Source organism: Zalophus californianus, chromosome 3 (genome assembly GCF_009762305.2).
Source record: "Zalophus californianus isolate mZalCal1 chromosome 3, mZalCal1.pri.v2, whole genome shotgun sequence".
NCBI classification, from domain to species: Eukaryota; Metazoa; Chordata; class Mammalia; order Carnivora; family Otariidae; genus Zalophus; species Zalophus californianus.
The window spans coordinates 73,505,627-73,519,175 of NC_045597.1; positions in this window are offsets into that span (position 1 = coordinate 73,505,627).

The window sequence follows — 13,549 nt, forward strand, 5'->3', positions numbered from 1 at the left end:
GGGAGGGGGCATGTTTGAAAAATTGCCACACCATCCTACTGAGACTTTGTTCAAATGTTAGCAATAACTTTCTAATTAATAAATCCAGCAACCTCTTCATAGTCCTCATCCCACTAAACTATGGCACTTGCAACTTTCTCGAAATTTACATCTCTCTCGGGGTATTTCCACAGTTACCTTCTCACAGTTCTCATAACTTCTTTGAATTCCACTCCTTCCCCATAAGATTGTCTCCTTTCTCTTGCCCCTTAGATGCAGGCTCTATCCTTAGCTGGCATCCCCTGCCACTCAGGTAGCTCCCCTCAGCATTGGAGGTGTATTTTTGTCTGCTCAGTACTTCTTTCTTTGAGGAGAGATGAAGCCTTTCCATCCTAGGGCTGAACACCTGTGTCAGTTAAGTCTTTAATAGAAACAGAATTCCATTCACACAGATCGCCTGAGGAGATTTTAAAGAAGGGAGAGGTGTTGGCAGAGCTAAGAGAACCAACAGCAGGAAGCCACTCTCATCCCTCATTCTGAAGGGGAAAGAGGAAGAAATATTGTTACCAGCACCCAGTGAGAGCTCCAGTTTCATAGAATCAGTGCTCAACAGTAGCTATAGAGAGACGTATCTGCTGACAGTTTGCAACCCGAAGCAAGGAGGGAGCAGGGACGAAATACCCGAACCTTTCTCTTCAGTTCTATGGATGCCTCCCAGTGCCTCCTACTGGCCACGCCCAGCTGGGAGCTAGCTGGCAAGGGCATCTGGGTGAGGCAGTCATTGCAGTCAGCATCGGCTGCACTGAACAGGACAGGTGAGGATAGAGGACTGATCTGGAGGATGGCAGATGGAGAATAACCACTAGCACATTTGACTTGGGTTTGGCCAAGGAGAGTACCCTATCCTCTTTGCCACTATGGTTGGTTAAGTGTTGGGCATGTGATCTAAACTCAGAAACTCAGATTCAAATAGAATCGTCCCTGTGTCTTTTCCTCATGTTCTCAGGGTTTCTGGGACAAGAGCCCTAAGGGCCATGGAAGCCTGGGGCTGTCAGGGAACAACTTGTTGACAGATGGCTGGAATCCATATGAGTCAAGACAAATGAAGCAAGCTGAGCTCAAAGGGGGGTAAAGAGAAACAGAATTATTGTAGGAAGGGCACATAGCATTCTCTTTCTGTGCATGTGTTGAACTTATTACTTGCTCAATCAAGGAGAACTGCATTGCACTCTCTGGGAACCAGGCAAGCACTATTCTTGTAGACAGTTGTGAAAAGCTTGGATTTCAGGGCTGCGCTGACTTGTGCAGTGAATTGTTGCTGATTTTCAGAAGTGGGGTGTGGTGCTGAAGTGAGACTCTCACTGAAGGGTGGGGATGGCTTTAGAACTTGTGTGGTCACTTATTCATGACTTGGAACGAGGGCTAAATAACAATCTCTTTTTTTCTTTCTTGAACTTACAGAATAAGAACTTTTCCCCTCAGAATCCTGAGGATGTTTTGAATTCTTAAATTCAGACACACCTGTGACTTGGACTTCACTGTAATTTATTCTAATAGATTTCTCTTCCCCTTTTATTTTTTTCCCCCTTTTATTTTTTAAAAAGCAGGTTGAGTAGTTTCTGCTTCTTTCAACCTGAAGACCAGTCTATCACCCATTCTCATGGCTTAAACATCCCTTCTGAAATGATCACCCCAAATCTACATTTTTTAAAAAGATTTATTTATTTATTTGAGCGAGAAAGAGAGAGTGGGGGGCTGGTAGGGGCAAAGGGAGAGGGTGAGAGAAACTCAAGCAGACTCCATGCTGAGTGAAGAGCCCAATGCGTGGCTCCATCTCATGGCTGAGATCATTACCTGAGCCAAAACCAAGAATCGGATGACTAACTGACCGCATCACCCAGGCTCCCCCCAAATCTACGTTTTTTTCAATTTAAATTGAATTAATTAACATATAGTATATTATTAGTTTCAGAGGTGGACTTCAGTGATTCATTGTTTTATATAGCACCCAGTGCTATTCATATCATGTGCCCTCCTAAATGCCCATCACCCAGTTACCCCATCCCCCCCACCCGCCTCCCCTCATGCAACCCTCAGTTTGTTTCCTATAGTTAAGAGTCTCTTATGGTTTGTCTCCCTCTCTGATTTCTTCTAGTTTTATTTTTCCTTCCCTTCCTCTACATTCCTCTGTTTTGTTTCTTAAATTTTACATATGAGTGAAATCATATGATAATTGTCTTTCTCTGATTGACTTGTTTCACTTAGCATAATACCTTCTAGTTCCGTCCAAGTCTTGCAAATGGCAAGATTTCATTTTTTTGATGGCTGAGTACTGTTCCATTGTATATATCAAATCTACATTTTAAATACTACCTTGTCTCTTGAGCTCTCTTGACATGTCTTCAATTTTCTGCTCTAAACATCTCTATTTGGGTATTTCTTGCATTTCCAGCTGGACAATCCAAGTTTGAATTTATTTTCCTTCCCCCAAACCTTCCTTTTCCTTCTAGAGTCTGTATTTTAGCTAATCCAGTCATCCAGACTACTGATCTCAGAGCTATCGTTGACTTCCCTCTCTCCCTCTCCTCCTGCCTACCTCCATCCGGCCAATCATTAAATCCTATTGATGTTGTTTGATTTTTTTAACTTTAAAACTTTATAGTGGATAGATAATATACTCATACTGTTGAAATTCTTATGTAAAGCTTGAAAGTTTTCTTTCTGCCCTGTTCCTTGTGCTTGTAGGTCCCCATCCAGGAGATAGCCCATGCTATCAGTTTCTTGTAAAGTCTTTCAGAGATAATATGAATATACATATAAATATTCTTTTTCTCCTTTTCATATGACTAGTGCTATACACATTGTGTACCTTGCTCTTTGCACTTAGCAATGCATTTTGGAGATCATTCCTTATTAGTACTTTTTAAAAAAATGTGTAGTATTCTGTGGTATGGATGCACTTACATTTACTAACGAATCCCCTGATGACAGGCAAATTCTATGGGTTTTACTCTGGTAGGCTGAGTTGTGCTGAATCTGACTCAGGGTAATGGAATTGCCTGTGGTTACTCAACAATAAGAGGGAAGAATCCAGTACCTGGTCTACGGCCATCACCATCACTCCAAAAGGACACTGAGGGGTCCACAGCAGATGGGTACAAAAGCCAGGGTCCTGGACTAAGGGACCCTTTCCTGGACAGGGCCTAGAAACTTCTAGGCAAAAATCATTTTTTTAAGATTTTATTTATTTTATTTATTTATTTATTTATTTATTCATGAGAGAGAGAGAGAGAGGCAGAGGGAGAAGCAAGTTCCCTAAGGAGCCCAGAGCCCGATGCAGGACTCGATCCTAGTATCTCAGGATCATGACCTGAGCCGAAGGCAGACGCTCAACCATCTGAGCCACCCAGGCTCCCCCAAAATCATTTTGTAATGAGATTTCCCTTGAGTCTCAGACTATCTTCTGAATTAGTGGAAGCCTGTTGGCCTCCTGTAATGCTGGATCCCTGGCTGAAATGTGGCAGTTTGAATTTGCATCCCACTGCTATGTTTAAAATGTGTGTAAGTGGGTGACTGGCTTTAAAGCAATGTGCTTTTTTTTTTTTTTTTTTTGAGCAGTGTGCTCAAACTCATGACCCTGAGATCAAGACCTGAGCTGAGATCAAAAATCGGTTGTGGAAGTCTGGTAGGGAGAAGTAATTAATCCTTACCCCCTTCTTTGGCTTGGATTTCAGTTCTCTTTCCACTTGGGTCTGGGGAAGAATAAGAAGTAGCATTAAAGCTTTCTTTGTCCCTATTATAAAATCTGTCCATTTAGAGGGGAAAGAAGCTGCTTTACCCTACAGTTAGTCCCAATTGGATTAGTACAGGTGAGCAGTATCTTATCTTATTTTCTACCATGCATCAAAATGTTGGTGTGTTATGCCAGTTCTCTCTCTTTTTTTAAAAGATTTATTTATTTACTAGAGAGAGAGAGCGAGCAGGGGGTAGGGACAGAGGGTGAGGAAGAGAGAATCTTAAGCAGACTCCATGCTGAGTGCAGAGCCCAACGTGGGGCTCTATCTCACAATTCTGATATCACGACCTGAGCTGAAACCAAGAGTCAGATGCTTAATCAGCTGTGCCACGCAGGCACCACATGTCGGTTCTCTTGTCTGTAAAATGAGTGGTTGGGTTCATTTTCTGGCCTGACTCCTCGTAGCCATAGACGCTGAGGCTCTCAGGGGCCCTAATGGTCAAGGAAGCTTCCTACAATGAGATTCAGCTTCCCAGGCACTTACCATAAGCCAAACACTGGGCTTGCCACTGAGGAGTTGCAGATGGGTAACAGGACACAGTCTGTGCTTGTAGGGAATTGGCATGGCACTGGGAGAGTAGACAGAGGGTCTTGGATATTATCAAGTGTGCTCCATACAGACAGGCACAGGAGCTGGGAGTCGGGGTTGCTCAGCCCAGCCTGGAGCAGCATAGTGAAGCTTCCATCAGAGCCAAGAAGAAAGTCCATGATTTGGCAAGATGAAGACAGGGAGAAGGGGTGGAAGGAGAGCTAGGGGGGCACAGGCATTTAAGTATACAACAGAGAGGGAGTGTTCTGTGAGCTGTGGGCAGCCTGGGAGCTGGGGGCTGGCATGGTGGGCTCCATGGTGGGCTCCTCTTGTTGCTGAAGGGGAGTCAGGGAAGTGCCACGGTCGCATTTGGCTCTGAGATTTTGTTCTCTGGTAATAGTGAGAGAGGCAGGGGCTGGAGGATACAGCGGGAGGGACAGAAGTGACCACAGGAAGACTACTTAGAGGTGAGGCTATCGTAATGGTTCAGAGGCCTGAACTAGGGAAGAAAGAGCAGAGAAGGTGGGGTCCAATTGACAGGACTTAGTTTTCTGTTGGGTGTTCAGGGCAAGGCACCTTCGGTGTCCACTAGGATGTGGCAAGAAGCCCGTCCCCTAAAGGCCACCTGCAGTATGGCCCTGTCACTGCTCTGCAGGGGTCGGGGATGATTAGAATCAAAGGGGTAGCATATGCTGACTCGGGTTGTCTCTGGGCTCTATATTTTTCCTTTTTTCCTTGGTGGAGTTCAAGTTTGTTGGTCTTTGTACCAAAGTACAAAATCCTGTCTGTTTACTCAAATGGTGGCCTAGAGCTGATTATGAACTTATTGGAGATGGTCTGTTACCATCATCATTATTTATTGTTATTTTTTTTGCCATAATTTTAGCCCAAAGATAGGGGCTTAAGGGCCATAGTGGGGCCTCTATTTTCTATTGGGATATTTTCCAGCATTTTCGTTCAGTTTTCTTCTTGTGTAGATGCTGGCATTTGATAGAGATCAAGAAACATATTAGTGATAAATAGTTTTTATTTCAGTGGTAGTTAAACCTTCTATGAGACAATCAACTTCCCTTCCTTCCTCCATCCCTCTCATAAGAGTAATGTCAAAATGAGTAAACAACATCCCTTCCCCTTAAAGAAACTGTGGTTCAGCAGAGGGAACAGCAGGGAACATGGATGGCACAAGAGAGTAAATAAGAAGAAGGTGGCAGAGTGGGAGGGGCCTTGGGAAGGAGTTTCCAGCCTCAAAGCTCCATCTAGAACAGGGATGGCAGTTACAGGGCCTGTAGCTTTCAAAACTAAAGAGACACAGGGAAACCACAGTTCCCGTGCCCCTCAAAACCCCATTCCAGGAAGTGGTCAGGGCTGAAGCTCAACCCAGAGCAGACTCAACAGATATCTGTGTGTCGTTCATCAAAAGATGCATACAAGGGGCACCTGGCTGCCTCATTCAGTAGAGGGGGTAACTCTTGATCTCGGGATTGTAAATTCAAGCCTCACATTGGGTGTAGAGATTACTTAAAAATAAAATCTTAAAAAAAAATGCATCAAGGTGGTTCATAGCTGCATTATTTGCAACAGCACCCAAGTGGAAACTACCCAAGTATTCATCAACAGTAGAATAGATGAATAATCCCTGGTATACTCAAATAGAGTACTTGACAGGTGGATGGATGGACAAACTGCAGTTATGTGCAAAGCTATGGATAAACTTCACAAAGATGATGCAGAGCAAAAGAAGCTAAAGACAAAGCATACAAACCATGATTCCATTTATATGAAGTTCAGAAACAGGCAAAGGTGTTTTATATTGTTCAGGGATAGGATTGTGGGTGTGAAAATCATGCCCTACATCTTGTAGTCAATTGCAGACCCAAGGGACAGAGACAGACTTGACCTTACATGGACTTGACCTTGCACATGGGCACTGCTCTGCTACTCCAGTGGGAGGAAGAGAGGTTTTCCTCATCTCCATGGACAACAGCTCAGCCAGTAAAGACCCATCACACTTCCAACTCCCAGTTTATTCCAGTGGACTTTTAGTTTATAAGAACCTTCCCAATTTACACCTTTTTTCCTTAAAGAGGCGTGCCTCTCCTTTGTTCCCCAGACTTGCCTGTGCTTTTGCTGTAGCTTATTTGCGTTATATTGCAATTCTCTTTTATTCCTGAAGAAGCCCATTTCTTGCTGGTAAAATAACTGGCAGTTTTTATTTTTAAGGTTACCATGGATTACCTTTGGTGGGGGAAGGGAGTTGTGGCTGAAACAGTTGTTTCTGTGGGTGCTCATCATGTTGTGTTTCTTGATCTGGTTGCTGGTTTCATGAATGTGGACATTGAGCTTGTGAGCTGTGTACTTCTCTATGTGTACACTGTACTTGAATAAAACGTTTAGGCCATGTGTGGAGGGTCACCCCTAAGCCTGGAACATTCCTCTTACAGCTTCATCCCAGGCTCCAGAAACAAAAACCACTCCCTCCCTCTTCTGCAATGAAAGGATCTTAGGGCCAGGCCAGGGAGTGAGGCCTCCAGGAGCATTGGTTTCTGGGGTTGGCAAGTGGAGCGATTGCCTCGTTCACCACTTAGTTCAGCCCAGAGCCGGGCACAAGGTGATGTTCAGTGAATCTCTCTGGAAGGCAGGGAGGGAGGAAAGGCAGTTGAGTTGCAGCAGAGGGAGCTGAGCACAGATTCTCTGTCTTATAAATAGCCTTTGCGGGGAGGGGGTGCCTGGGTTGCTCAGTCGGTTAAGTGTCTGCCTTCGGCTCAGGTCATGGTCCCAGGGTCCTGGGATTGAGCCCCACATCAGGCTTCCTGCTCAGCAGGACGTCTCCTTGTCCCTCTCCCTCTGCCCCTCGCCCCGCTCCTGCTCTCTCATGGGCACGCTCTCTCTCTCTTTCTCTCTCTCAAATAAATAAATAAAGTCTTAAAGAAAATAGCCTTTGGGCTTTGTCCAGTTCAAGCAGAGGTATTTGACCATTTATGATGTACCTCAGTCAGTGAGGATTAGCACACAGAGGTCTATCCTGGAGGCAAACTCGTAGCATTTCTATTTGTCCTGTATGAGACAGAAAAAGTCATTCATGTACTCATTCCTAAAGCTTCGGCTGAATCTTTACTGTGTGCCCTAAAGGCATGGCCATTGCTCTGCAGGAGTGTGCAGGGCGGCTGGAGGCAGGCAGGCTGCATTCGTGCCTACGTGACCAGCTGCCAGCCGCGGTCAGAACAGAGACTGCACTGAGGAAAGGTCACTTTGAGGCAGAGGTAGGTGTGGTGAAGGGACAGGGCGGATGAAAGGAGGGTGCAGATTGAGGGGAGTCCAGGGTCCTCCCCAAGGATAGTACTTGGAAACACACGCAGGACTTGACTGGAGAGAAAACAAAAGGAGAAAAGGCACCCCTGCTTGTTTTTGCTGACGTAGAGATGATCGAAGTGGGGGAAACCAGCCTTTTTAAATTGTCATTTCTGGGGCACCTGGCTGGCTCGGTCGGTAGAGCATATGACTCTTGATCTTGGGGTCATGAGTTTAAGCCCCATGTTGGGCACAGAACTTAGTTTAAAAGAATTGTCATTTCTTTTAGCCCCTACAACGGCACCCTACATACCACATGCTTCTCCTGGTACATGCCCTTTTCCTATGTGCCTGATTATACCTTTTTTCTTAAAGGCATATACACATTCTTGTGTCCTAGGGAGAATCTGGTTCAGTAGCCTCAAATATCAAGGCTGTAGTGTTAGTCTGACATGAGGGTGGAAGAAACAGGTGATCCCACGGAGTGCAATTCAAGGGACATGGGAAAAATCCAGGCCACCTAAAGACAGATCCCAGTGGAGCCTGAAATGCCACCATTCCCAACTCATTCTGTTGTGTTAGGAATTGTCCGTTCCCTCCTGTTTTCTATGTCAGTGACCCCCTCGAGGAGATGATGGCTGAATGGGATACCCCTCGAAGAGATGATGGCTGAACGGGACAGAGACTGTCAGAACTCTGCCAACAGGACCTGGATATATGAGAACAGTCCCTCAGGGAGTGCTGGATGAGGGGAAGGAGGTACCAGTGTTGGGTGGGAAGAGCAGAAGCTGAGGTCCAGTTTTGCTGAAGGACATCTCTGATCAGCCAGAACTTGGTACCCCAGATGAGTGTCATAGGCTGCAGCAGTCGTTCTCAAAGTGGGGTCCCTGGATCAGCAGCATCAGCATCAGCCAGGAGCTTATAGATATGCACATCCTTGGATTCAAGCTCAGACCCACTCAATCAGAAAATGGTGAGTAGGGCCCAGCAATCTATGCTTGAATAAGCTCTCCAGGTGAATTTGGATACATGTCAAAGTTTGGAACCTCTAAGGAAAGAACCATTTTCTTGACTGAATCTTCCTTTCTCCCCAACATCCTCTCTCCTTGAGAAAGAGACCAAAACAAAATGGCGGTTGAATTACCATATAGTACACCTGAAACTAGTATAATGTTGCATGTTAATGACCTTGGGATTAAAGTAAAAACTTTTTAAAAAAAACTTATTATTTAAAAACTTAATAAATAAATTTATAAGAAAGAAATATATACTTACAACCTTCAAAAAAATACCTCAAAAATCCCCCCCAAAACCAAAATGGTGTTGCACTGAAGCTCATGAATTTGGGATATTTTTCTGGGGGTCTTTGTCCCTGCCCCAGTCTAACAAAACCCTTGTCACCCCAACACTATTAGAGTCCAGGTTTTGAAAACACACTGAATTAGATGTATAATTCTGGCTCTGCCACTTACTGGCTGTGGGAACCTAAGCAAATTATTTAACCTCTCTAACCCTTGATTTTACCATCTGTAAAATGGGGCTTATAGTAGGATCTACCTGATAAGAGTTTTCCTGGTGATCCTTGTGCTATATTCCCATTTAGGGCTCAGTAGGTGGGTCTATTGGTTGTCCATTGTGAAACACCCCCAAACTTGAAGAAATTGAACTGGATCTCAAAGAAATCAGCCTAGAAGCTTGTAATGGTGGCGTAAGTTGGGAGGTAGGGTAGGATACCAAATGGCAATACTGAACTGTATGTTTTCAGGTTCTGAAACATGAGTTACACTATCCTGTGACCCTAAAGAATATGTAAAGAACAGGGAAATATGAACCATGCAATGAAGCTTTTAAGACTGGTGAATTCCTTCTGCCCTGTCTGCCAGGGTGTATTGTCCAGCACTAGCCAGACTCACCAGTCTTGGTGGGTCACCAGCTTGCAGGACTTGTTCGCTGACTGACAAAACATACCTGGCTGGCAAGCTAACAAACAGCACTGCCCCTCATCCCCCACAGTTACCTACCCACAGAATGATTTATGGTCATTCAGTTTTCATTTATAAAACTGACAATATTCCAGGCGATAAATATTGATATATGTGAAATTCAGCAGCCACAGGATAAAAGCCACTGGCCCCGTGGCGACATCTGGCCGCCTTACAAAGACATCATCCGCTGCCCTTCACCCTATGGAATGCTGACTCTCATTAGGTATAATAAAGAGGGTTTAAGGTCCACAGGAATACGACAATAGGTTGAAACTCAACCAGTGGATTCCACACCTAGGGTAGATCTCAGGTAGAAACATTTGGAGCCAAACTCATGAAGAAATACCCTGCAATGTGACCCTCCTACAGCACCATGTTTTTGCAACATGGCAGGAGGCCGGTAACTTCGATAATTGGGGACATATATGTGTTGACCATGAAGCGGGCAGGCATTTTCACTTACAGGTGGTCTACAAAAGCAGTGGCCCTGATTTCCTCACAGGAGAACATTCTCTGGGACAACAGTTACAGTGAGGGGATCAACATTGCCTTTTATCTGCAGATTTCAAAGTTCTTGACATGAGTCAGTGTTTCCTAATACCTGGCAGAAGGTGATAGTGTTCACTTCTCCAGACAGGGAGCCTGCAGCGCACACTGGGCGATGGCACCATGGGTCACGGAGTGACTAAGTGCTCACCTGTCCCTGAGTGTGTGTCCTGATTGTCCTCTGTCACTGGGGTGGTTGCCAGCATGGGGCAGGGAGCACCAAGGGAGGAAAGCAGGGCCAGGAAGAAACAAAGCAGAGTTCTCTGTGCCTTGGTTCCCAAACTTGGTGCTGTATCTGAATCACCCGTCAAGTATGTTAAAAATTCAGATTTCTGGTCAAACTGGTTTCGCTCTTGAAAAATTTTGATTCAGTGAGTCTGGGTTAAGGTGGGGACCAGAATTCTGTATGTTGACAAATTCCACAGGTGACCGTGATGCACAACCAAATTTAGCTCTTAAGGGTCAATAAATAAGGGACTCTGGAAGGAAACTTGGCGTGGAGGGCATTGGGGGCCTCAGGGGTTGAGGATTTGTCTTCACAGCTGCCACCAGTGCACACAGAGTCCCCGGGTGCTTCACTCCCTCTCTACTTCGCTGAGGGGGTTGCACCTGAACCCCATTTTCCTCAGCACAGGGGTTCTTAACTTTTTTGCTCCTTTGAGAACCTGATTTTTAAAAATTTCCCTGAAAAACATTCACATACTGCACAATTTAGGCTGTGATTTCAGGGGTGTCTGTAGGAGGCAGATTTAGCACCAGGGAGGCAGACCACAATATTCAAACAACCCCAAACTAATAGAATCTAAAAAAAAAATTAAAAATAATGTGCTGGTCTCTTTTAATCCTACTATACATAGTGCTTCTCAAGGCTGCATGGCCATTTCCAGTATTTGAGGTTCCTAATGTATTAAAGAATTCAGAAATGCTACATAGGGTTTACCTTGGACAGGTCTCATTGGCACTCACTACTGAGTTCTACCTTCTCATAGCATTGCCTTTCTGACCACAGAGCCTGGAAAGCTGAAAACCCGATCTTCTGTGCCCCCTTGTAGCTGACCATAAATCAGGTTACACTCCACACACACGCACACGTGACGTGGAAGATGGAGGTGAGTGGAGGTCCTCCTGGGCTGCTCCTGGAGACTCTCTGTAGGCAGGTGAGGCGGCTACCAGGGCACTGTTGTCGGTGTCCAGCCACCCATGTGTTGGGGCTTGGGAGGCGTCTACAGCTCCTACATTCAGGGTCTCGGTTATGGTGGTGTGTTCTAGAACTTGCAAAAATCACTGGATGGATTAGAGGAATGGGCTCTAGGCATCCAAGAATGACTCCCAGCACTCCCTAAACATGTAGGCCTTCCAGGGAAGCTCAGTGAGGCAAAGAAGCAGGATTATTGAGCTCATGGCTACCACCCAGGGATGAGAAAGCTGTTGGTAAACACCATGAAGCTGGGGACTGGACATAGATCCCTGTGGACGAGCTTTTATCACATTTCTAGCACGCTGGCACAACACGTTATGGGAAATCCTTATACACCTGTGCATTTATGTGAGTGTATCTTCAGGTGTTGAGCTTCTGGATCAAAGGGTATGTATACCTTGATGGATATCATAATTTATTCTCCAAAAATGTTTTATTTATTCACATTGCTGCCAACATTTTACCTCACCTTTGTTAGCCGAGTAAAAAAACCCAGGCATGACTTTGAAAATATCCACCAGCATGGTAAATAACACCGATGTGCTTTCTGATCAGTGAAAGCAGAAGCTCAGCCAAGCAGGACAGACACACACTGTCAGTTGGAGATCAGTCGGATGGATAATTATGTGTTGAGTATTAGCTCTAGTGTCACCAGTCTTTTTAATCTTTAGCAATATGCAAGGAGAAAAATGGCAGCTCATTGTTGTTCACTTATGTCTCTTGGAGGATCAATGATATCAAGAAACTTTTTTGTCAGTTTTAACTTTTTGTTTTAAATCTTGAATTTTAAAAAGTTACACAGAATAGAGGCACCTGGGTGGCTCAGTCAGTTAAGCATCTGCCTTCAGCTCAGGTCATGATCCCAGGGTCCTGGGATGGAGCCCCACATCAGGCTGCCTCTCCCTCTGCTTGCCACTTCCCCTGCTTGTGCTCTCTCTCTTTCTCTGTCAAAAAATAAGTAAATAATCTTATAAAAAAGTTATACAAAATATCCCAGAGTTAAGTTCAGCAGAACTGTTTTAAGAGATTACTATAAGTCAAGCCTTATGCTAAGTTTTGGAGATAAAATAATAGTTTCCATTCTGGAATTTATGGCATAGCAGGATAAGCCAGGCATCCTGCACGGGTGTGCTCGCAAGCGCACACACACACACACACACACACACACACACACACACACACACACACACACACACACACAACACACACAACACACACATAATTTCAAAGCAGAGATCACCAGGATTTCCAGAACAAAATGAAATCATTGAGTACTTTTTAATACATATGTTGGGGAGGGAATATAGTGAGCATAAAATTATCAAAAAGAAAACAGCTGGGGTGCCTGGGTGGCTCAGTTGGTTAAGCGACTGCCTTTGGCTCAGGTCATGATCCTGGAGTCCCAGGATCGAGTCCCGCATTGGGCTCCCTACTCAGTGGGAAGTCAGCTTCTTCCTCTGACCGTACCCGTCTTGTGCACTCTCTCTCTCAAATAAATAAATAAAATCTTAAAAAAAACCCAGCTATCATCTGGGCCAATTTATAATGTCTGTAATTTAAAAATGAATAGAAAAAATTGTTCCCACACTGTGCATAAATGCCCTATTTATTTTAATTGATATGTTTTGGCATGCATGATGTTGATGACAGTAAAATATTGTTATGTGATTTCTTTCCATGATAAATTTTGTGCAAGAAAATGTCATGTAGAAAGATTGGATATAAGGAAGGCTCCTTCTCTCTCCCCACCATGGTAACGTCAGTGTAAGCTTGCTAAAATAGCAATTATAAATAAGGTCCAGAGACACATATCATAATACTCCAAATGTCTAGGATCACCCATCATGCCAAGAACCAGGAAAAATCTCAATTTGAAAGAGAAAACACATTTGACAAATACCAATACGTGCATTACACAGATGTTGAGATTACCTGACAAGGATTTAAAAACAATTATTTAAAAAAATGCTTCAACATGCAATTATGAACATACTTAAAACAAAACAGAAAATCTCAGCAAAGAAATAGAAGGCATAAAGATGAACCCAACAAATAGATGTAAGGAAAGACTTTGTATGAAGAACACTTGGTGTTAGGTTACAAAAAGAAAAAAATCCCTCCTCTGGCTTCCTATTTTTAAGTCTTTGGAGAGGAATTACACAGTCTCCTCAGTTAACTAGAGTTTCACGAGACTTCCCAACAGAAACTCACCCCACTGAATCTAAATC